The sequence below is a fragment of the Coenobita brevimanus genome, chromosome 115, assembly GCF_032717465.1.
Source record: "Coenobita brevimanus isolate Jiangsu-jjx chromosome 115, ASM3271746v2, whole genome shotgun sequence".
NCBI lineage: Eukaryota > Metazoa > Arthropoda > Malacostraca > Decapoda > Coenobitidae > Coenobita > Coenobita brevimanus.
Window position 1 is genome coordinate 4,614,039 of NC_137068.1, and position 23,149 is coordinate 4,637,187.

Below are 23,149 nucleotides of genomic sequence, written 5' to 3' on the forward strand. Positions count from 1 at the left end.
AGTCTTCGAACATTACACACTTCACAAATGGCATCCCCCAAGGATCTGTTTTGTCCCCTACACTCTTTAACGTATACAGTACATGCACGACATACCCACACATCACAGATACACATAGCTTCATATGCAGACGACATAACACTTACATGTACACACCAAAATGCAAACATAGACGCACACATCCTCCAACCTTACGTCAACACACTACACGAATGGTTCACCACAAACAGGCTCAAAATAGCCCAAGCCAAATCTACAGCGACCCTTCTGACAAACTGGACAGCAGAACAGAGTCACATTCCACACCTTACCATTCAGTAAACAACACTCCCCTACCACACACACACAAAATCCTTGGTGTAACATACATCAATGTCATTTCAATAACACATCACAAACATTAAAGATAAATTAACACCAAGACTCAGTGCCTTGAGGTCACTTGCCCATACAACATTTGGACACAACAAAGAAAACAACACCACAGTATACAGACAATATATACGTTCAGTGATGAATTATGCAAGCCCTGATTGGGCTCCTAACCTCACTAAAACACACTACAGACCATACAGAACAAGGTCCTAAAAATAATCACAGGCTGTACAGCTACTACACCCACAGACCACCTACAGCATGAAACCAAAGTCCTCAAAGTCAAGGATCATCTACACATGACAGGCTTCCAAATTCTCGCTGCAGCCTCCACAAACCCACAACATCCACTACGCTATGTAGCAGCACATCCACACACATCAAGGAACATCAAAACAACACCCAGTACACGATGTACACAAATACTGTCATCTCTCCCCACTTGCCCGCCTCAGACCAGTTTCCAGAAGCATATCCATACTCAAATCACTTGCTGCTCCATTCAGTCACTTAAAGACAACACACAGCACGGCCTTCTGATATCCACCCTTCTGAATCCTATCTCCCTCGTGAGGACAGGGTCCACCTGGCCAGAATGAGATATGGGCATCATCCAGCCCTCTTAAGTTATCAGAATAGGCCGGATGACTCCGTCACTGATACCTGTCCAGGATGTAACGCAGCACCCCATACTGTTAAGCACATTAGGGAAGACCGCATTGCACACAATCACCAATGCCAACACAACATACAATCCTTGAGAGCTCTGTGGGAAAGCCCAGTCTTGGCCATGGCCTTCCTTAGGGACTCGAGGCTGTTCGGCCAGACTGCCTTGGGAACAACAACAACCACTACTACTAAAAAGATGCAGATACACAGAAAGCATCAAAGTGTGAGAAATATTTGCTGCATAAACAATGAACAGCCTTGGAAATAATACTCTTCCAAAAAAGCATAATAATTTTAACTCTTAAGAAGTCTAAACAATTGGCTGTGATGTTAGAAAACTTACAACTTTATACAACATACTCTGCCTAAGCTAATATTGCAACAGCACAAAATATTCAGCTCAAATAATATTGCTGATTTCTGAGCTACAATGGGTTCATTGACGATAGGAACCTGGCAGGCAAATTAGTTCTTGCAAATGCTTAAGAAAGTATGGCAAATGGCTATGTGACTTGAAACAGTATATCAAAATATTCCAGTCCATTGGGGCACAATTTCCTATACTATTACCAACAAGAATAGTTCATTCATTCATTCATTGCCAGACGCCATGTATCCCAGACGGGGTGGCCAAGGGCTTAGAGTTAATTGTTTTACAGGGAGGGGCACTAATCCTCCACCAACCCCACTTGACACGTAGGGATGCCAACAGCATCTGGTGTTCCCAGGCGGTCACCCATCCAAGTACTAACCAGACCCAACAAGAATAGACAAGTAAAAAATAATACAATTCATCACATACAGAACTGTAGTCAGTATGTTTTCATCTGACAAAGTCAGCCAACTTTTATAACTTCAGTACTAAATCATAGGTGTATAGGCTATACTTCTAAAAGCCTTTGTGATGAGGTAGGGATGAGCCTTCTTGGTTACTAGTTCAGTTAACTCCCTAGTCTGACAGCACTTGAACTCATCAACCAAGCTAAGAGGTAATGAATCTGTCTGGGGAAAACAAACTGACTACAGAATAAATTAAGAGAAATAAACAAGCACCAGAAAACATACCCAAATCAATATATAAACGTACAGCCAGCCACAGAAAAAAAAAAATGTTAACGACAAATGTTCTTAATGTATAGAATATATGAAAGGAAAATTCTCAGCTCATTAATCTCTGACATAAATGAAGGGAATCAAGTGAGGATGTTTAATGAAGGGAATCAACTCAGAATGGTGTTATTCGTGGATATAAATGAAGGGAAATAACTCAAGATGCCCATTAATAGTTAACTAAGAATGCTTGTTAGTTCTTAACTTCTCAAAGCTATTCAGGGCAGTTTTTTTTTTTTTTTTTCTTCAGAGAACAAACAGAAGGCTTTAAGAAATAATAAACAAAAGAGAGACTAATTCAAGATCCGTTAATTTTGAGATTCCTGCAAATATTCCATTTAAAAGACTGGAGGTCATAAGCAGAGGGAAATAACGACTGAGGACGACATTTTCAAAGTTGACCTGTTGTCAATTAAAATCTTCCAAACAAGGACTATAGGTGCATATTTTTCGGTATATTTCTTCCTGTGGCAGACTGTGCAGTACATCACTATGACATGGCCGTAATAAAATTGCAAAAATAACATATCATGACAAGAAAATAAGCATAAATATATAACACAATAAATATCAGTATTTCAGGCAGGATAATATATGCAAAACACCTATTGTTATTGTTGGGTAAAAAAAAGCACTATGGCTTTTCAATAGTCCTTTTATCTGCCACATTTATTTATGATCTTTTGGGCTGATAATACAGGCTGTTGTGGTGGTCCTAGGCTCGTTTTCATTATTAAGAATCACAGTCAATGCTAGAGAAACTAAATACTCTATTTTAATGAAAGAAAAGGGGCAATATGACCTTACAACACAGATTATCCTCTAGTAATCTTTTTCTGACGTGTGTGTGAAGCTTACGACCAGCAGTCTGCTTTGGAAAATGACAAGCATATATCCTTCACACAATTTCACAGCTCATTCAGTGACATCTTATTCAAGAACCTAGATGATCAGCACACACATACAAGCTACACAAACAACTGACACTGTTTCGCTTTGTAAGGAAGCAGTTACTGCACAGTACTGTGAAAATGCTAGAACTGATGCTATATTGCTTCAGGGAAGTGGTTTGGTTACAGTACTACTACAGAGGAATACAGGACCACAGCAACAGCAGCCCACAATTTACTGAACCATAATACAGGGCTGCTCATATATATATTGCGTGTTGTCGGCTCAGTCTGCTAGTATGGGGGATGTAGGTATTTTGACGACTTGCAGAAATAGCTACTGGATATTCAACTTTGCTCCAGTTAAGGTAAGGGCATCAAATTACCATCTCTCTGTAAATGCTATGTTAGTCATGAAGAAGTGCTATGAGAATGGATGTTGGGCCACAGTGCTATTCTATTCTGCCAGTGGGGTATGGGAAGTAAACTTGCATAAAGAAAAAAATCTCGTGTGTGTGTGTGTGTGTGTGTGTGTGTGTGATATCTCCTTGTGTTATGTTTTTGTGTCCTGTTTCTGTGTGCATCATGTCATGTTTCTGTGTGTCATGTCTCTGTGGTTGTTCAGTTTGTATAGGGATAGAGCTATAAGAGATAATAGGTAGGGAAGTTAATATACTGAATGCCTATGAGAGAGGGAGAGGTGTGGAAACTTTCTAAACAGTTGCTTGCTGATACTGTATGGTTAAGTGAGGATGAATGTGAACTGCAAGGCTTGGTGAATGAGTCTGGGGGTGTAAGTAGGAACTGGAATCTAAAAGAGAATGAAGAGAAGAGTAAAACTATGGTCTTGAGGGAAAAGAAGTCACAAAATACACAGTGAGACTGGACGGTGAGGACATCGAGAATGACAGTGTATCCAAGTACTTAAGTAGTGTGATGAATAAGGATGGAAGGAAGTGCTTGAAAGGGTACAGCAAGGTAGAAAGGTTGCTAGATCGTTGAAAGCTGTGATAAGGAATAGCGAAGTGAGCATGGAAGTGAAGCTTGGATTCTGTTGGAAGGACACAAATTAAGAGTGAGAGCAATAGAAATGATGTAGGATTCTGTGGAGTTTTATGAGCAGACAGAAAGACAAATGAAGAAGTAAGGAAGCGTTGTGGTACTGTTTGGAGAAATACTTTGAGATGGTTTGTCCATGTAGAGAGAATGCAGAATGAGAGACTGACTAGAAGAGTTTAAGTGAATGAGGTGGCAGGGTAGAGGAGGAGGGAGAGATTAAGGCTGACATGGAAGAATGGAGTGGGGAGATACAAGGGAGGGGAGTGTGAGTTGGAGAGAGGGAAGTCAAATGGCAGAAAACAGAGTGATGTGAAGTTAATTTGTTTGTGGCCGCCCCTTATGAGATTGAGGTGTCTGCTACTGTCTGGTATTAGACTGATAAAAGTCAGAGGAGGGGAAAAATTTCTACATACTTAAGATGAGTGAACTTAATGCAATTACTGGCAACAAATGCAAGAGGAGATAGTTGATTACTTTATAAAAAATAATGCAAGCAATGGATACAAACAAGCAATCACTGTAAAGTAAAGAAAGGTTATGGGAAATAGAAAATGATGCACAATATACAGTGGTAGTGCCGACTGAGCCGTTCACCACATCAATCATCATCATCATAATCATTATAATAATCAACATCAGCTGTCATATTATACTCATCATTGCAATCATAATCATCATCATCCTAACCTCTTCTTCCCATCTAAGGATGGCGTAAGGTATGGTCCAGAAAGAAAACAAAACACATGTAATCAGACATGGTACATATGAACCACCCTGTATTTTGAGCATCTGTGGTATATAACCAGGACTTACTGCATCTGTTTGTGATGTACAGGCATGTGCAAAAGTATGCCAACAATACTCTACCACATTTGTTACTAACTTTACTCAAACTTTTAGCTCATTTTAAAAAGTACATCCAATTTCTATTTGATGTTAAGAATACTGTAATCGCTTTTCCTGCCGCACACACTTTGATGGAACGATAAAGTTAACTACAGACAAGGGCGAATTGACAGGACCGAGGTTTGTATACAGATAGAATTGTCAACATCGCAGGGTCAACTGGTGTGGGTGATTGAAATGGAAAACACAGCAGGTACCTCCAAAAGTTCAGGGAATAATCTCAAGCACAGATAATGCTGAAGGGAACTTTGCAAGAAAAGGTACTGGTATGTTGGTAAGTGGAGGTTTTTGGAAAACTGATCATCTGATTTAGGAGCTTACAGTACATACAGTACAGTATGCTAATCATAAGCATTTGAAGTGAAATAACTGGGCAAACCACAGCCAATAAAAAATCTGCCCACTGCACATCTTGCAAGTACAGCACAAACAGTACTAATAATAATAATCATCATCATCATCAGTTAATGATCATTTGCATAATTCACTGGAGTGGCATTGGAGGCTTGCTAAGAAATTATGTAAGGAGCCACTTTCACTGAACTAACACCAGATATTGTTCAACTGAGGGAAATACTGTACTAGCGGTCAAAGGCATAAAAAATAACATGGGGAACGTTTATGTCTAAAAATTCTAGGAATTTATCTAGCCAACACTTATAACAATCTATCTACTACCTATGTGTATCAATGTCATGTTTATCTATCTATCTATCTATCTGTCGATCTACTATCCATAAGCATGTGTAATGTTTATATATCTATCTGTGTACTTGTCTATCTGTCTATGAACTTGAAATAATGTTGAGTTGATGCAGTAGCTTAGCAAGGAGACATGCTAATAATGAAGAAGTGCAATGGAAAGGTTTCAAAACTATCTGATACTGGTATACCTGGGGAACTTACTTTGTATACTCTTGTTACTCTAACCTGGCATAAAATTACCTTCTCAGCAATAGTTATCATTTATCAAACAGAATAATGCTATTCAGGAAAAAGTGTAGTGCGAAGGATGTAGACCTGCAGACTAATATAAATAAATACATTAGGTTATAAACTAAAGATCATAATCATCCTTAGACTCCCAAGAATCACCCCCAGTTGATAATCTGGTGTTAGATGAAATAAAGACAGTTGCTCTCCCACTTACAAACATTATTTTGAGCTATGAACTTTTGTTGTTAACATGATTAACAATTTACTAGCTTGGGATTTTATTAGGCCTTGTGGTTTGTTTCACTGCTTAGCTGTCAACCTGATAATGCCAAGAACTGATCCCTGGCACTGCATCACCATCACTACTGTCCATTAGCAAGTAAAATGAGTACACAGATGAAGTGACTGGACTTGTATACCCCAGTGGTGGAATGATCTAGTTATGGAACCTGGCACTGCCGCTGATCACAATTATCATCTTCATCATCATCAGCCCTAATTCCTTTTCCCACCTAAGGATGGGGTGTGGAATTTTCAAGAAAATTTTCTTAAGTAGAGGAGCAACTGTTAACATATCCTGTTCACATCAACTTGTCTTAAAAGTGATTTGGAAAGGATGCAGAGCCACAGTATTGCTAGTCTTGTCTTACTCTGCTTCTGAATTATGGAAATTAGGCCACCAAAGAACAAAAATCTCTGCCAGTCAAGATGGACAAACTAAATGATGTGCAACTCACATATTTCAGGAGAGTGGTAGTACAGTCGTCAGCACAAATTCGCTGCAAGCCTGCTCGTGTGATGTGGTTGTTTTGTCTGGCAACAATGTATAGGAACTAATTGCCACACAGGCTTTTATACGCTTTAAGGACGTGTTTGTAAGATTTAGTGCTATAAATCGCCCAGAATGCAATAGTCTTTATATCTGATTAGCATAAAAATGGGCAAAAGACGACAGAAAAATGTTGTAGAGTGATAAAACTTCTGCTCTCTCCCTCGTACCCACTCCATGTCCCTCCCCACCCAACCTTTCAACTCCTCCCCCCAGTGCTCCTTCATTTCCACTCCCCTCTCTCCGCACCCTGTCTACCTTAACCACGGCGCAGATCTACGTAATGAACTGCACTCTTCTCCATTTCTTGTCTATTCCTGTAACCTTTTATCTCCTTACATTCGAGAGTATCTTGCCATGCCTCAGTCTTTTTCACCCACTCTTTACTCCAAACGTGATGCAGTAGTTCGAAACATGATAGGTTCTGATCCTGCTTCATGAATCAGTGAACAGTATGAGGAGGATGGGAACATTTTCCTTGGAACGAGAGAGAGAGAGACAGACAAACAGAGACAGAGAGAGAGAGGAAGTAGGAGGAATGGGCACAAATGTTTGTTTAATTTCACATACTGAAATAATAGCCACCAACTGCCAGGCTCACTAAACACACACACACACACACACACACACACACACACACACACACAGTAAGGAATACATCACAAGAACGAGACCTCAAACGTTTCTGTATCTAGCGGCTGTTGGTAGTGACAAGGGTGGAGAAAAGAATGACAACTGGAATAAAAAGAGTGGGAATCAGACAGGGAGGGTGAGAATGGGATTAGAACAGGAAGGTATATTGGTAATTAGCCTTGGATACATTTTATTAAAGCATTTCGAGCAAATGAGAACAGGACAGTGTTGGTTTAGTAAACAGTCAAGAGAGAATTGTGATGCACCAGTCGGGTTAGTGCCGTGGATAAATGAATGAAGGTAGAGAGAGTGGGGAGAGGAGAAAGTGGAGAGGCATGAACGTGAGTGGGGAGTAGGAGGGGGAAGGAGGGGTGGGGGGACATCAGGAGGAGAAAGGGGGAGAAAAGGGAAGGGAGTTTAGACACGGTTATTAGGAATGTCAGAGTATTACGCTCGTACGTCGTTTCATAACATTCTGTCAGCTCTTGCACTTTTTTTTATACTAATTAAATACGGTATACATAATACTGTACTCAGCCAGCCTCTAGTACCACTTTTAAAAAAACACGTCTTTAAAGTGTATAAAAGGCTACGTGGCAACTAGTCCCCTTACACTGTTGCCAGACAAAAAGATTCACATCACACGAGGGACTTGCAGCGAATTTATGCTGACGACTGTACCTGTAGTAGCAGCAGCAGCAGCAGCTGGAGTCCAATGTCACAGGCCCAGCGGCAGCAGCAGCACCAACAAACCTCAGCGGCAGCACTGGTAGTCTCTGAAAATATGACAAGTTTTTTGGAGATATCTCAGGTATGTTGATTTAAGAGGGTAATTATATTTGGAAACTATGAATTATGATGGAATTCAGTAATTTCTAAATATGGAGAAAATATTTCAGATATGAGTAAGAAATCTAGTTATCTGAATATATAAACAGTTTCAAAAATTAAGAATCTATGATATTTATTGACATGTGCCAACTATGCCAGTAAAATACAGTATTTGAGGAAGGGGGGCGCAAGGAACGTGTCATTCAGTGAGGGGGGGCGAGAATTAGAAAAAGTTGGAAACCACTGCTGTAGTCCGTTCTTCCCCAGGTGGCACCACTTGGTAAGAAACCTCCAGCCACCTCTTGGGAATTGAATGTATGCAAGGCCGTCACCCCAACTGAGGCATTTTGACTAACAGACCACCAGGCACCTGAAACAAAAAGTCATGCATGAAGACACCCTGATCCATGACAGCAAGAAAACTGCTCAGCGAGATTAATATATGTATGTAAACCAGTATTATCATCAGCTCATTTCCCACCTATGAATACAGTAAGGTGGGGTTCAAAGAGCAAGAGAAACACATACGGTATACACACTGTGATAGGGTTCAGTGGGCAGCAAGAACACACACATTCACAGTGAGGATGGGTTTAAAGGGCAGGAAAAACACACACACACACTCTGGTAGGGTTCAAAGAGAAACACACATGCACATTGTGGTAGGGTTCAAAGAGAAACACACACACACACACACACACACACACACACACACACATTTGGGTTCAAAGAACAAGAAAAACACACTGCAGTAGGGTTCAAAGAGCAACAAAAACACACTTTCACAGTGAGGCTGGGTTCAGAGAGCAAGGAAAACACATATACACAGTGAGGCTGGGTTCAGAGAGCAAGGAAAACATATACACAGTGAGGCTAGGTTCAGAGAGCAAGGAAAACACATATACACAGTGAGGCTAGGTTCAGAGAGCAAGGAAAACACATATACACAGTGAGGCTAGGTTCAGAGAGCAAGGAAAACACATCATCATCATCATCATCCGGACCTCCATTCCCACCGAAGGGCAGGGTGAGGACTAGCAATGTCCAGACAGCCCAAAATTGCCCAATCCAATGGGCCACGCTTCCATTCAGTCATCATTCAAGCCCCCGGAATCCTGGCTCTCTCGGATACGCCAAAAACATTCACCACATTCTGTAGCTTCACATATCGTATCCGACATAGTCAATCCAGACGCTGCCACGTTAAAAAGGGGTGCCAAAAATCCCTGATCATGCACATCTCACAAAATTCATCCAGCCAGCTCTATCTCCTGTCAGTTCTCTAGCCTTACCAACTTCAAACCTCTCTTCCTCACACATTCATCCACCATATCTCTCAACCTTCTCCTTGGCCTACCTCGTCTCCTCCCTCCTTCGAATTCGCTCAGATATACCTTCTTCACCACACTATTGTTATCCATTCTCTCCACATGACCATACCATCTCAGTACACTCTCTTCAATTCTGGTGTCCACCGACTTCCTCACTCCGCATCTTTCACGAATCACATTATTTCGTATCCTATCCACCCTCTGTACTCCACATACATTCCTCAGCAGTCCCATCTCCACTGCTCTTACTCTTGACTTTTCATTTTCATGCCACACCATAGCGTCACATCCATATGTTAAAGTTGGCACTAACACTCCTTCATGTAAGTCTCGTGCAGCTGCAGCACTCAAGCCTCTGTTTCTTATCAAGGCCTTCATTGCACCAGCTACTTTTCTTCCTTGTGTCACTCTACTTTCCACTTCTTTTGCACATTTTCCTCTCTTTTCTATCACTGTACCCAGGTATTTGAACTCTCTCACCAATTCCAGTCTCTCGCCATTCACTGTTACATTGCACAGGGAGTCACCTTCTCTCTCAATAACCATCACCTTACTCTTTTCTACATTTACTTTCAAGGAACGACATTTACAGACATCAGCAAAACTCTGCACTAGCTTACCAAGTTCTTGTCCGGTACTTGCAAACAGTACTGCATCATCAGCATACAACAAATTTGAGATATTCCATCCATCACCATTCATTACCAGTGCCATCCCTCTCTCCATTACTCGTGTTTTCATTTCTCTCATCACCCCATCCATATATACATTGAACAACCATGGGGACATCACACAACCTTGTCGCACGCCCACACTGATTGTGAACCATTCACTTAGATGCCCATTAACCCTGACACATGCTTCACTACCATCATAAAAACTCTTGACGGCACCTAACAGCTTATCCTCTACACTGTACATGCGCAAAACTTTCCACAATCCTTCTTTGTCCACTTTGTCATATGCTTTTTCCAGATCCATGAATGCCATAAACACCTTATGGTCCTTCTCACAAGCCTTCTCTACTATCTGTCTCACTGCAAATATTTGGTCCACACATCCTCTGCCACTCCTAAAGCCACCCTGTTCATCACTCACTAGGACTTCTGATACCTCTCTTACTTTCTCTGTAATAATTCTTCCTTATACCTTCCCTACCACACTCAGTAAGCTTATGCCACGATAATTCTTGCACGCACTTCGTTCACCTTTATTATTGTATAGGGGTACAATCACAGCCTTTTTCCACTCTGCAGGCACAGTTTCACTCATCCATGCCTTCTTACCTATCGCCAACAAACACTTCATTCCATTCTCTCCACTACATTTAAGCATCTCTGCATACACCTCATCAACCCCAGCTGCTTTCCCACATATATCCCATACACATATATCCCATAAATATTATACATTATTATACATGCACTCCTCATTGTAAATCAAGGACATTTCCAAAATATCACAAACTTCTTTCATATAACTGGTACTGCAGAATCGGAGAATGTGGCAAATCAGCTTTATGGGCAGGAATGAATCGTTAATAAGCACGTTTTCTGAAATTTCCAGCTGATTTAACAAGTGATCATTAAAGAGTAGCTAATAACAAAGAATCAGTGTCAATGGCTGCGACACAGGGCAGTAACAGTAGACAAATAGATAGATATAAATAAATAATAGAGTAGTAAGCAGGATTTTGTTTGGTAAACTGGGTTTGTTAAATTGGGGATTAAGTACCCTTTTCTGATTTTTAACTTTATTTTCTGACTTTCTTGTTAGTATCGTTTTCCTGATGATTTTCCATACATGCAAAAAAAATATATATATATATATCAGTGATAATGAAGCCTATATTTTATAATGAACATTACATATGGTTAGGTTAGGCTAACCTGCATTAATTAAATGAGGTAAGGTTAGAGCAGGATATTCCTTGGTATTAAAATTTTCGTAGTACAAAAAAAGCCTTTATTTCTTTTTTTATTTTTTCTGAAACAGTCACATATTGTGCTGAGGCCATAACATCATGTAACGTTCATATTCCTGCTGTGCACAGCGTTCACAGATGGGTTAGGTTCCGTATGTTTAATTCTGTTACAAGATAAATTTAAAAAATAAAAAATAATATAGGGACAATCTACTGAGTTCCCATTAACAAATGAAAAGTTTACAACAGGGATTTTTCATACTTATAAATTCATTTTCGACACCCAGATCCTGTGGAAATTTACTTTATGTTATTAAAGATTGCGCAATTCACTCATGACACTCAAATATGGAAGATCACTGACTAAATGAATCAAAAGGTCTAGCGGCTTTCTCAGGCAAGTGACCATAACAACAGTCCTCCATACAGCAAGAATAGGTAACTGTCTAAGGATTTTTGCATGTAATTAAATCCATGGCGCCTGTGGAAACATCTGTGTATAAATATTCAAGCCACGTACGTCCCATGAACCATAACATAGAAGATTAATTAACGATGTACCTAATTCATGACCCGCCCATCTTTAAAAATTAAATGCCGGAGGAAGGAGTGTTACCAATGCTGCTAGACCGACCTGTTCTCAAACTGCGCTAGGTTATTGAATAGCACAAACCTCCAGCATATCGCAAAAACATAATAAGCATATCGCAAAAACATAATATAATCTACGGAATACCGATAAATAATGGAGGTATTTCAAGAATATAGGAAGATATCTTGCACTTAAACGTTAATATAATAGCAAAATGGAAGTAGAGCAAAAAACACTAGATTGACGCTAAATACAGTACTCTCAAGACAGTAGTTATAAAAGGACCAGCAATCACCTTAACAGATATCTAGAGCTTCATAATATTATAGGAAAAAAACTCAGTCTCATCTAGACCCTAAGACTGACACCAAATAGAATATAACGAAGTAGAAAAGTGGTTAGCTTTGGTAATACGAATTCCTGGCACCAAAACTCGAAATGGTCTTAGCAAATTCTGCATAAAAGTGATTCATGCCTTGATTCTCGTTATTTCTGTCAGACCTAGTTACCAAAAATTAATCTTATGATATAGAATAAATTGCGTACGTATTCTGTAAAACATTATTTTGACTTTTTACGATTATTGTTTTACTTTTATTCACCTTTATCAGGTTTGAGGCATCACTGGAACGGGATCGTCGAAGAGGGTGGCGTTTTGTCGCAGGTGAGTTTTATTTGCTTGTTCTTTTCCTTCGTGTCAGATTTTACGTGAAATAGACAGAATATGCCGTGTGATTAAAGACTCGAGATCGGTTGGAACACACCAAATAAAGTTTTTAAAGAGTATTTGTAAGTGAAAACAGGTTAAATTCCTTTCGCTGGTAATGGTGTGGAAAATGATAGCGTCACTTGGGCGCTGGTTCTGTCTGACGTATTTTACTAGTTGTATTATTTTTCATTCGTGCTATCCTCAGACAGCATTGGCCACCCTTGTGAATGATATCAAATTGTGAGGAGGTTAAGGGCGGTTGTTTAACATTATGCATGGCCTTGCGAGAATTTATAATTGGAGGTAGCATGAAAAAAAAAAATAATAATGTCTGGCTTGAGGTGTTATAGGCAGGGTAGACTTGCTAATCTATATACAGCACTTAAATTATTAGAAAACCATAACACTGTATTATAGACATGAATTTGTATGGTTTGAGAAATTTGACCATCAGATCGTTTGCAAATCACTAGTTTCATAGTTTTTGACCTGCCAGTCCCATTAATTAGGAACTGGGGAGACGATTTTCAAAGTAAAAATCGATCAGTACATTATAATCATGGAATAAACATGTTTTGATCGGAAATAAAGCCAGATATTCCACATTAAAAAAAATGGGAGACTGTTGATGTCTAAGCTGATGCAAATAAACATAAATGAATTACAGGCCATTTTTATACCTAACTTTTATTATTTTACCTTTCAGGAGGCATGGGACAACCTTATTATGCAGTTTTTGCCACTTTTGATAAATATATATATTTTTAAGCTTTTAGGGTACTGTGGTAGTTATCAATTTTGTTTTTAATCCTTTTTTTTTTTTTTTTTTCTTGGTACTCTTCAAGGAGACTTGGGACTGCCTTATTTTGCAGTTTTATCCAGTTTTTTGTTTATTAAAGTCCTTATTGTTTAGTATTTTGTTTAGGTCTCACTGCCATACTGCATCACACTCCGAACACATGCTGCATACAAAGCTCCTAGAGCATGGAGGGAGATCCCTCTCAGTGTTAGGATACCAGATCCCTGAACTTCCAATCACTCCTCACCCCCGCCACAGAGGTAGCTCCAGCCCCACCTCCAGCACATAACATGTCTCCCAAATAACAAAACTTCCTTACTCTCAAGAGAAGACTCACCAGAAAATTCAATCCATTCATGCCTGACAATCTCCTCATGATGTCCCCGACATGCTGCACACATGAAATCACCATTATCTCGCAGTCTAATACCACTACATCTCTTATGCACCCACTTATCACAAACACTGCACAAGATGGAATTATTTTCCACACCCTTGTGGTAAATCACACATAACTACTCTCCCTCTTCATTGATGTTTTATTTTTTTTTCAGAGTGTGTTTTTAAGTTTCGATGCTTAAGGCAGGGTCACACAGGGCAAAAAGTTGCTAACATGTGAGCAGCTTTTGTGAGGCGAAACAGCTAGCAAAGTCGAGTTGCTGTCGCATGCATGCCTTTTTGCGAGCCGAAACGACTAGCAGTGTCGTCTGCCTTGGCGCCTCGTTGGCATTTGTAAACAAACCAACCCAGAGTACCCACTCCCTTTTCCTCAGTTTCTGCAACTGCCTCTTGTACTTAAGCAACTGCAGATCCACATAGCAGCCTACTAGAGGTTTCCTTGCTACGGAATCCATATCAGCTATTGGTCACAATCTGACTTCCACTTGTTGTTTGGAAACAAAACAGACAGCCTCTGCATTGGGTCACCTGAGTGTCCGAATATTTAATTCGTCAAGAAAAAAATAGAAATGAATAAAAACTACAAGAATTAAATTATATTTACAGTTTTAGTTAAAGTTCCCCTCTGTGAATAATAGAATATTTTCTTACCAGTTACAAAATTAATGTAGGTTTATTTGAGTTCTAATCCCACCAATAAGCTGTGAGTGAAAATTGTTATGCATTTTGCCTTGCAAGCAAAATCTGGCTCACTGTGGGTCAGTTTGGCTAATGGCTCACAAAATTGGCTGGCATGTTAGCCACTTTTGCCCCAGTGTAATGCTGCCTTTATAATTTTGTATTAGTAGTGAATGGCGTTTAAATATTGGTCTTTGTTTAGTCACAGTAGTGCCAAAAACAGCCCCCATCCTAAAACACTATTTTAGTACGGTACTAATATGTCCTCATCGGTGTTGGTTTATCAAAACCTAACCCAGATTATCTTAACCTATCCTCAGTTATTCTACCCTACCCATATCTAACCTGATTTGTCCTAACCTAACCTTTCATAACTACTGTAACCTAATTTATCCTAACCTGAGCATGTTTAATGTACTGTACTTTATCCTAACATGGAAAACGATTTCAGTGGGAAAAAAACATCACTCTGAGAGGGAGATGGGGATGTATATGTGGGTATTGCATAGATAGGCTAGCACTCCACAAGAAACACGTACAGGTTTACCTTGATATATGATACCCCTAGATGTTATAGTCCGGCGTAACAATGGGGGTAGAAATATCACCATACCTCGCTTAACAATGGCCAACCCCCGGTTTAACGATGAGTTTTGATTTTTCTTTTTACTGATTTTGATATTTTGGACTGAAATTGTGTGTTTAGGTTGTTTTATAAACTGTTTTTAGATTAATGCGTTTCATCCTGTGGAGTCACATGGAGAGACAGGCTGATGAATGAGGATATAAAGGAGCGTTGTGGTGTTGATGTGGATGTGATAGGAAGCGTTATGAGAAACACACTGAGGTGGTTTGGCCATGTGGAGAGGATGGAGGGTGAGAGACTGACGAAGAGAGTGTATGTGAGTGAGGTGGAGGGGGGAAGAGGGAGGGGGAGGCCGAGGATGAGATGGAGGGATGGGGTGGAGAGGTATATGAGAGAGGGGGGGGTGAGTTGGGAGCAGGGCAGTGAAATGGCGGGGGACAAGGCGACGTGGAGGCAATTTGTTTGTGGCCACCCCAAACGGGATTGAGGCGTCTGGCAATACTGTAGATAGATAGATTGATAGATAGATAGATAGTGTTAGCCATAGGTAGGGTGAACATTGTCGTTTTGGGGTACAGTTTATCAAGCTTGATTATTTCCAGATTTATGTTTGACAATTGTCAGATTTTATTGGTTGGTTTTAGTGAGTTATTTACAGGTGTTAGGCTTAGGTTAACTTCTTTTATAGCTGTTAGGCCATTTAGATTAGCTTTAAACTTGTTTTTGGTCTCATTTGGGTGGATTTTGGACTTAGATGGGGGGAATGCAAGGCTGGAAAACTTATCCCATTACTTTACATGTTAAATCTACACACACACACAACTGTTTACCATTCATGCCGACTGATTTCCTCTTGAATTTCACTTTCTGCATGTCTGACATTATCAGAATGTTGGCCTGTTACATTGGGTCATAGCTCTTTGGATCACTGTACAGATGTCTCTACTATTCTCTCTATTGTACAGAGCTCCAAGAATGATGTTCTTAGTGTTTGGTAATGCAGTGACACCTGTGGCTGTATTACCAATTTGTCTGGTTGTTCAGACTGAAAGGGTCAGTGTAGGAACTGACAAACATTACCTTCAGTTTTGAAGTACTGTATTATCATTCCATTTCTTAGTGGTAGGTGGGGGCGCTCACCATCCACTCACTCGATGTAGTGTTGCTCTAAGGTGTCTGCCTTTTCCTCTCCTCCATCTTTCTTTCCTTCCATCCTCTTCTGTCATTCTTTCTTTCATTCTTTCCTCATCCTTCTGCCTACGGGTGACTTTACACTCCCTCTTCTGTCTTTCTTTCCTTCATTCTTTCCTCTTCCTTCTGCCTATGGGTGGCTCTACACTGAGTGACAAGCCAAATGGTTTCCTGTACACCAGGAAATCATTTATTATCTATCTATCTATTGCCAGACGCCTCAATCCCGTTTGGGGTGGCCACAAACAAATCGCCTCCACGTCGCCCTGTCCCCCGCCATTTCACTGCCCTGCTCCCAACTCACACCCCCTTCATACACCTTTCCACCCCATCGCTCCATCTCATCCTCGGTCTCCCCCTCCACCTCACTCACATACACTCTCTTCGTCAGTCTCTCACCCTCCATCCTCTCCACACGGCCAAACCACCTCAGTGTGTTCCTCATAACGCTTCCTATCTTATCCACATCCACACCACAACGCTCCTTTATATCCTCATTCGTCAGCCTGTCTCTCCATGTGACTCCACAGGCTCCTCTTAAATAACTCATTTCCACTGCTCTCACTCTTGACTTGTGTCCTTCCAACAACGTCCAAGCTTCACATCCATACGTTAGAGTTGGTATCACAATACTGTCATGTAGTAACTTTTTCACTTCCATGCTCACTTCCCTGTTTCTTATCGCTGCTTTCAAAGAACCAGCAACCTTCTCCCATTTATTGTGCTGGGTGGTAACCATTTAACCAAATTTTGGTGCCTGGTGGTTTAGTGGGTAATTATTGCACTCCAATCGGATTGAGCCGGTGAAGTTTTATAGCCAAGGGGTGGTTGGAATGGAGTGGAATATGAAGTTTAGGCCAAAGGCCAAGCACTGGGACCTGATAGGCCATTCAGCGCTTTGATGTGTGAGATATGAAAGACGATAGTTTAAAAGAATGAGTATAAAAATAGAGAAAACTACTACACAATAATCATGCAACTAAAAATCGTAGGTAAAATGAAAACAGATGTAGACAGCAAGCCCTAAAACATAACTATGACAGCACCAATCACAGCTTGCAGTGTAGCCCTGTCTCCTTTAAAAATGCCATAAGGCTAGAAACATTTGCCCTGTTACCTAAAACAACTGATAGGGATCCCCTATTTGTTAAAAATTTCGCCCTAGAGCGGGCATAGGTCAGACAGTCCAATAAGAAATGCCTGCAAGTTATTGTGACGTGACAGATGTCACACTGGGGTGGGACCCCTCGGTCCAAAAGGAACTCATGAGTTAAACGCGTATGGCCAATTTGCAGCCTAGTCAACCTCGTCTCAAAACCCCGACAAGCCTGAGATGAGGATGACCAGGCATAGACTGAAGGCCGGATCTCTTTGTACTTCGAGTTATTGGCCAGGGAGGGGGAAGCCCATCTCGCCTGCCACTCAGACCAAACAAAGTGATGGATAACGGTCTTCAGATCAGAATAAAGAACCTTATTATACCCAACAGAAGGAAGAGAACATGCCGATTTTGCCTCTCTATCAGCAAATTCGTTCCAATAGAGATTAACATGTGACGGTATCCAGCAGAACGAAACAAATTTATTCTCTGTAGCCAGGTGCCAAAGCCAAGACTGAATCTTCCTTATATTAGGGTGGAATGTGTTAAACTGCTTAATGGCGGTCAAGCTTCTATAGGAGTCTGAATATATTGTAAACGTCTTTCCCGGCATTGAGTAAGCCTCTTCAAGAGCCTTCTCAATAGCAGTTAGTTCAGCAGTAAGAACAGACGCATTATTTGAAAGCCGTCCAAGATGTACACCCCCTTTATGGACAACAGCACAGCCTACACCAAGGGGTGACTTTGAGCCATCAGTATACAACTTTAGTGGGTCTCTGTGGAGAAGGTCATGGCGCAAAAACTTCGATTTAGTTTCTTCTGAAAAGTTTTTTCTACATATGGTTTTGGGACACACGTTAGGTTCCGGAATGAGCCGAGGAGGGAGACTGCTGTAGCTTACTGGTTCAATTTTTTGCTCCCTCAGCGATGCGTCACCCACAGAAAGCATGCGAATCTGGAATGGTATAGAGGCCTTGGACCCCAGAACTTAGATGAGACACTGCAGCAGAACATCAACACAAGGATTGGTATAACGATTGCTCTTAATTCGCGCAATGTAGTGAAGCCCTAACTCATGCCTGCGTAAGTCCAGAGGAAGCTGGTCTGTATCTACATATAAACTCTCCACAGGGGAAGTGCTATAGGCACCCGAGCACAGTCGTAATCCCGTATTGTGGAGCACATCAAGCTCATGAAGTTTGGTCTTACATGCAGAGGAATAAATTTGGCAAGCGTGGTCAATCTGACTGGCACAAAGAGTTATAGAGCCTGAGAAGGGAGTTCCTATCAGCACCCCAATCAAAACCAGAGACCACTCTAAGGATATTCAATGATTTCTTGACTTTAAGCTTCAGATAATCAATGTGCTGTGACCAAGAGAGACGTGAGTCAAAGATCATGCCCAGAAACTTAACCTGCCTTCTCAAAAGGGATGATGTCGTCGTTTAACTTTAAGTGTGGGACCTCCTGGCCTGTGCTTCTAGTGAAGCGGACTGCAACAGTCTTGGAAGGTGAAAGGCAAAAACCAGTATCATCAGCCCAACGACAAATAGTATATATGGACTTTTGCAGGTGATGACTAATCTCGACTGCGTCATAGCCAGACACACAAATTGCCAAATCATCACCATACAGGGAGCCCAACATGGGGCGGGAAATCTGATCGAGAACACCATTGATAGCCACAGCGAAACTGGTGACACTAAGAATGCTGCCTTGGGGAACACCCTCCTCTTGCCTATAAGGGCTGGATACAACATTTCCAACACGAACCTTAATGTAGCGTTCCGACAAGAAGAAGTGGATAAAATGAAACATATTTCCTTCTATGCCATGTCGAGACAGCTGAAGAAGAATACTAGTATGCCTGGTTGTGTCAAACGCCTTCTCGAGGTCAAAGAACACCCCAATAGTCTGACAATGGTTGGCAAAGCTTTGCTGGATTTTATTTGAGAGGATCAGGAGAGGGTCTAATGTCGAACGGTTCTTCCGAAACCCAAACTGGTAAGGAGAAAGCAGCTTTTTGGATTGTAAGTACCACACTAACCTTGCATTAACTAGCTCTTCCATCATCTTACAAACACAGCTGGTCAATGTGATAGGCCTATAGGTGGTGGCCAAAAGGGGATTTTTGTTTGGCTTGCTGATGGGAATGATGAGGGAAACTCTCCAACTGGCAGGAAAAATGCCAGTTTCCCAAATTTTGTTAATGATCTTTAGGAGGAACTTCGTAGCCATAACAGGCAAATTTGTGAGCATTGAATAGAGGATGTTGTCCTCACCTGGTGATGTAGAGGTAATCAATGACAAAACGTCTTCCAGTTCCCGGAGTGTGAACGGAACATTATAGGCAGCATTGCAGGAGGATGGAGAAGGTAGAGGCATGTCAGGAATACCATTCCCTGATATTCGAGAGGACTTGGAGATATCAGCAAAATGCCTCCCGAAGGTCTCTGCAACCTCAGCAGGATCAGTGAGGAGGTTGCCACGTATTTTCAATGTTGGGTTGGGAGATGGGATAAATTTGCCTGAAAGCTTTCTAATTTTCCTCCATATAACCCTAGAGGGAGTCTTGGAATTAATGCCATTGAGGTAAGATATCCAGGAGTCCCGCTTGGCCTTTCGAAAGTAGCGACGCTGCTTTGCCATGGCACGTTGGTATATTTGGCGTGTGGCAGCTGAGCCACTGGTCTTGTAACGCTGATAACATTTCCTCGTAATTTTCCTAAGTATGACACAGGTTTTATTCCACCAGGGGACGGGAGAACTCAAGCTCGGCAATAGCAGAGGAGCTCCACTACAGACATTGTGGTAAGTCATAGAACCATCATTGTAAAATGAGGTATTATATGATTGGAGTATGTCATCTATAATCCTCCCACCATCATCCTAAATTGTATCACCCCATAATGGATTATGGGCGTTAAAGTCTCCAAGAAGGAGAAAGGGGACGGGAAGCTGACGCATTAAGTTTTCAATGTCATGCTCACTGAAACCACCACCAGGTGGAAGATACAAGGAGCATACCGTGAGCGAATATTCCTATACAACCGTAACAGCAACAGCTTGGAGAGTCGTCTGCAATTGAACAGAAGAGTGCTGCAAGGACCTGTGAACAATTATTGCTGCACCCCCATGCGCCCGATTTCCTGGCAGAGGGGGAGACCCGTGAAAGGCGTAATTCAATCCAGGATTGAATATCTCAGAGCCCAACATGGTCTCCTGGAGACAAACGATACCTGGATCAAAGTCATGAATCAGAACTTTTAGTTGCTTAGACCCAGAGCGAAGACCCTTACAATTCCACTGCAAGATGTCAGAATGGAAAAAAATTACCTGCTAACATCAGAAGCCCCAACCTTTCCATTACACGGTTGGGAAGATGAAGGCACACATTTGGTATCAGGGTGCAATGGCAGACGACGGCTCCTCACGGACTTGTCAACATCGGATTTGGTGACTGGAAACTTAGAAGTTTCAGATGAAACAGACACGGGCTTTTGTCGCCTCAGTAGGGGATGGACAGCTGTATCAGACGCTACTGGGGGTCTGAGACAGAAGGTAAAGGAGAAACCTCCATCGAACGGTCGTCAGGTGAACAGTCCTTACCAAGATTTGAGAACTTATTGGATAGTGGGATACACCAGCATCCATAGGGGGAGAAGAGTTCTGGGATCTCTTAGAACAGGGAGGACAAGTGAAGTCATTGTCAACTTTTACATTTGTGGAACGAGGGTGCACCTTCACAGAGGGAGCAACCGCACTCTGCTTTCTTATTGCCTTTGAAGGACGAGGTGAAAACGACATTGCTCAAGCGTGCTTCCCCACAGAGGGAGCAATCGCACTCCGCTTACTGACGGCCTTGAAGTACGGGGGGACATTGAGATTGCTCGAGAGTGGTCCCGCACAGAGGGAGCAACTGCACTCTGCTTACTGATGGCCTTTGAAGTGCAAGGTAACAATGACTGGGCAGAGGATGACCAAGAAAAGGAGGGGCCCTTACAAGAGACAACACCAGTACCACGAAGGGCTTGGGATGAATGCAAATCTGAAGAAGTTGAAAAGGGGTGGTTGGGGTTTACTGCACACATAATACCACTCAGGGATGAGTGAGGCTGGTCACTCTTATCTGAAATGCCAGGACCAATTTGCCTAGCCATGGGCTGCTACGCTCCTCATGGGGCAATGTAGGATTGGATGATGGATGGATGGATCATTCTGTTTCTTTACTGGTGACTCAGTCATTGAGTGGTGTCTTGCTTGGCATTGCTTAGGAACCATGGAGACTTTCCTGGAATTTTGAAGCATATTGACCTGTTATTAGCCTTGCCATGCACCATGAAACTAGTGATTTTTCACAGAGGGTGACTCCAATGATCCTCTCTCCACCTTTCAGGTTCTTGTTTTCTGTAGTCTCGAGGGCACAGTCATTCCACACTAAATTTAATTGACCATCAGTGTGCTTGGTAACAAAGTTGCTAATATGAAATTCTTCCTGGATAGTGTAAGGGAGGTCCTTCATACTGAAGACCGTTTCATGGAGGTAGTGAGCGTAGTTCATTTGGTTTGCTGCAAACAACAGAGGTAGGAATGCAGCTTTGGAAGACTAGCATACCTCTCGGTGCCCTGTACTAGAGGAGCTTATGAAGTTTCAGAGACAGCATCACACTGTAGAGGAACCACATCTGAAATGTTGGAAAGTTATTCAAGGGAGGTTGAAGTGAAAGGGTTGTTGATGTCTCAGAAATGGTGCATTGTAGAGCAGAATGGATGAAATTTATGTTCAAATTCCATCCCTTTTCACCATTTTCTAAATAATCCTAACAGCTCCTTACTCTCCTGGCTGAACCTAACCAATCTTTTCCTGCTATTACCAGTTTACTCTTATTTGGCCCAGTCAAGAATGGGTGAAGTGAAAAGGTTGTGGTCTCAAGCTTAACTGAACAAGAACCCAGTGGACTGCAAGCTGACACTGCCCTTTTCCTGCAGTCCACCAGCCTGAGTTTGGGGGATTAGGTGGGAGTTCAGGGATGTTTGTACAGCCAGACAGCAAAGCTGCCAGATTGTATCAGTGCCTCTACATGAAGGCAACCCTCTACAACAGGGAACAGGTCTGTCACAAGCAAACAAAAGCCTGTCACAGTGTAACAAGTGAGCTTCCTAGGTGAAAATTGTAAATCTACCCTCTGTTTGTGATAGACTTTAAAAATACCTGCTTGCAAAATGGTAGCATTTCTTCCGAGTCTCTTGTACTCTCACTGAACTTATTGAAATAAAGCTTCAAAAGACTGAATGTCTGGACCAAGTTAAGGTGAAATATGTATAGTACAGCTTTTGAAAGTAAACACTAGAATATGATGCTAGTCATGAAGTAGTGTTGTGGAAAGGATGTAGAGCCATAGAATTGTCTTACTGTATCACTGAGCATTGAGAAATAAGCTTCAGAAGGCTGAAAATGGGCCATGTTAAGGTGAAAGAAGTATAGTACAATTTATGAAGGAGTACTGGTAGAATATGATGCAGGTCATGCAGAAGTGTTGTGATAAGGATGTAGAGATATAGAATTTTCTTATTCTCTCATTGAACCATGTGAAATTAGCATC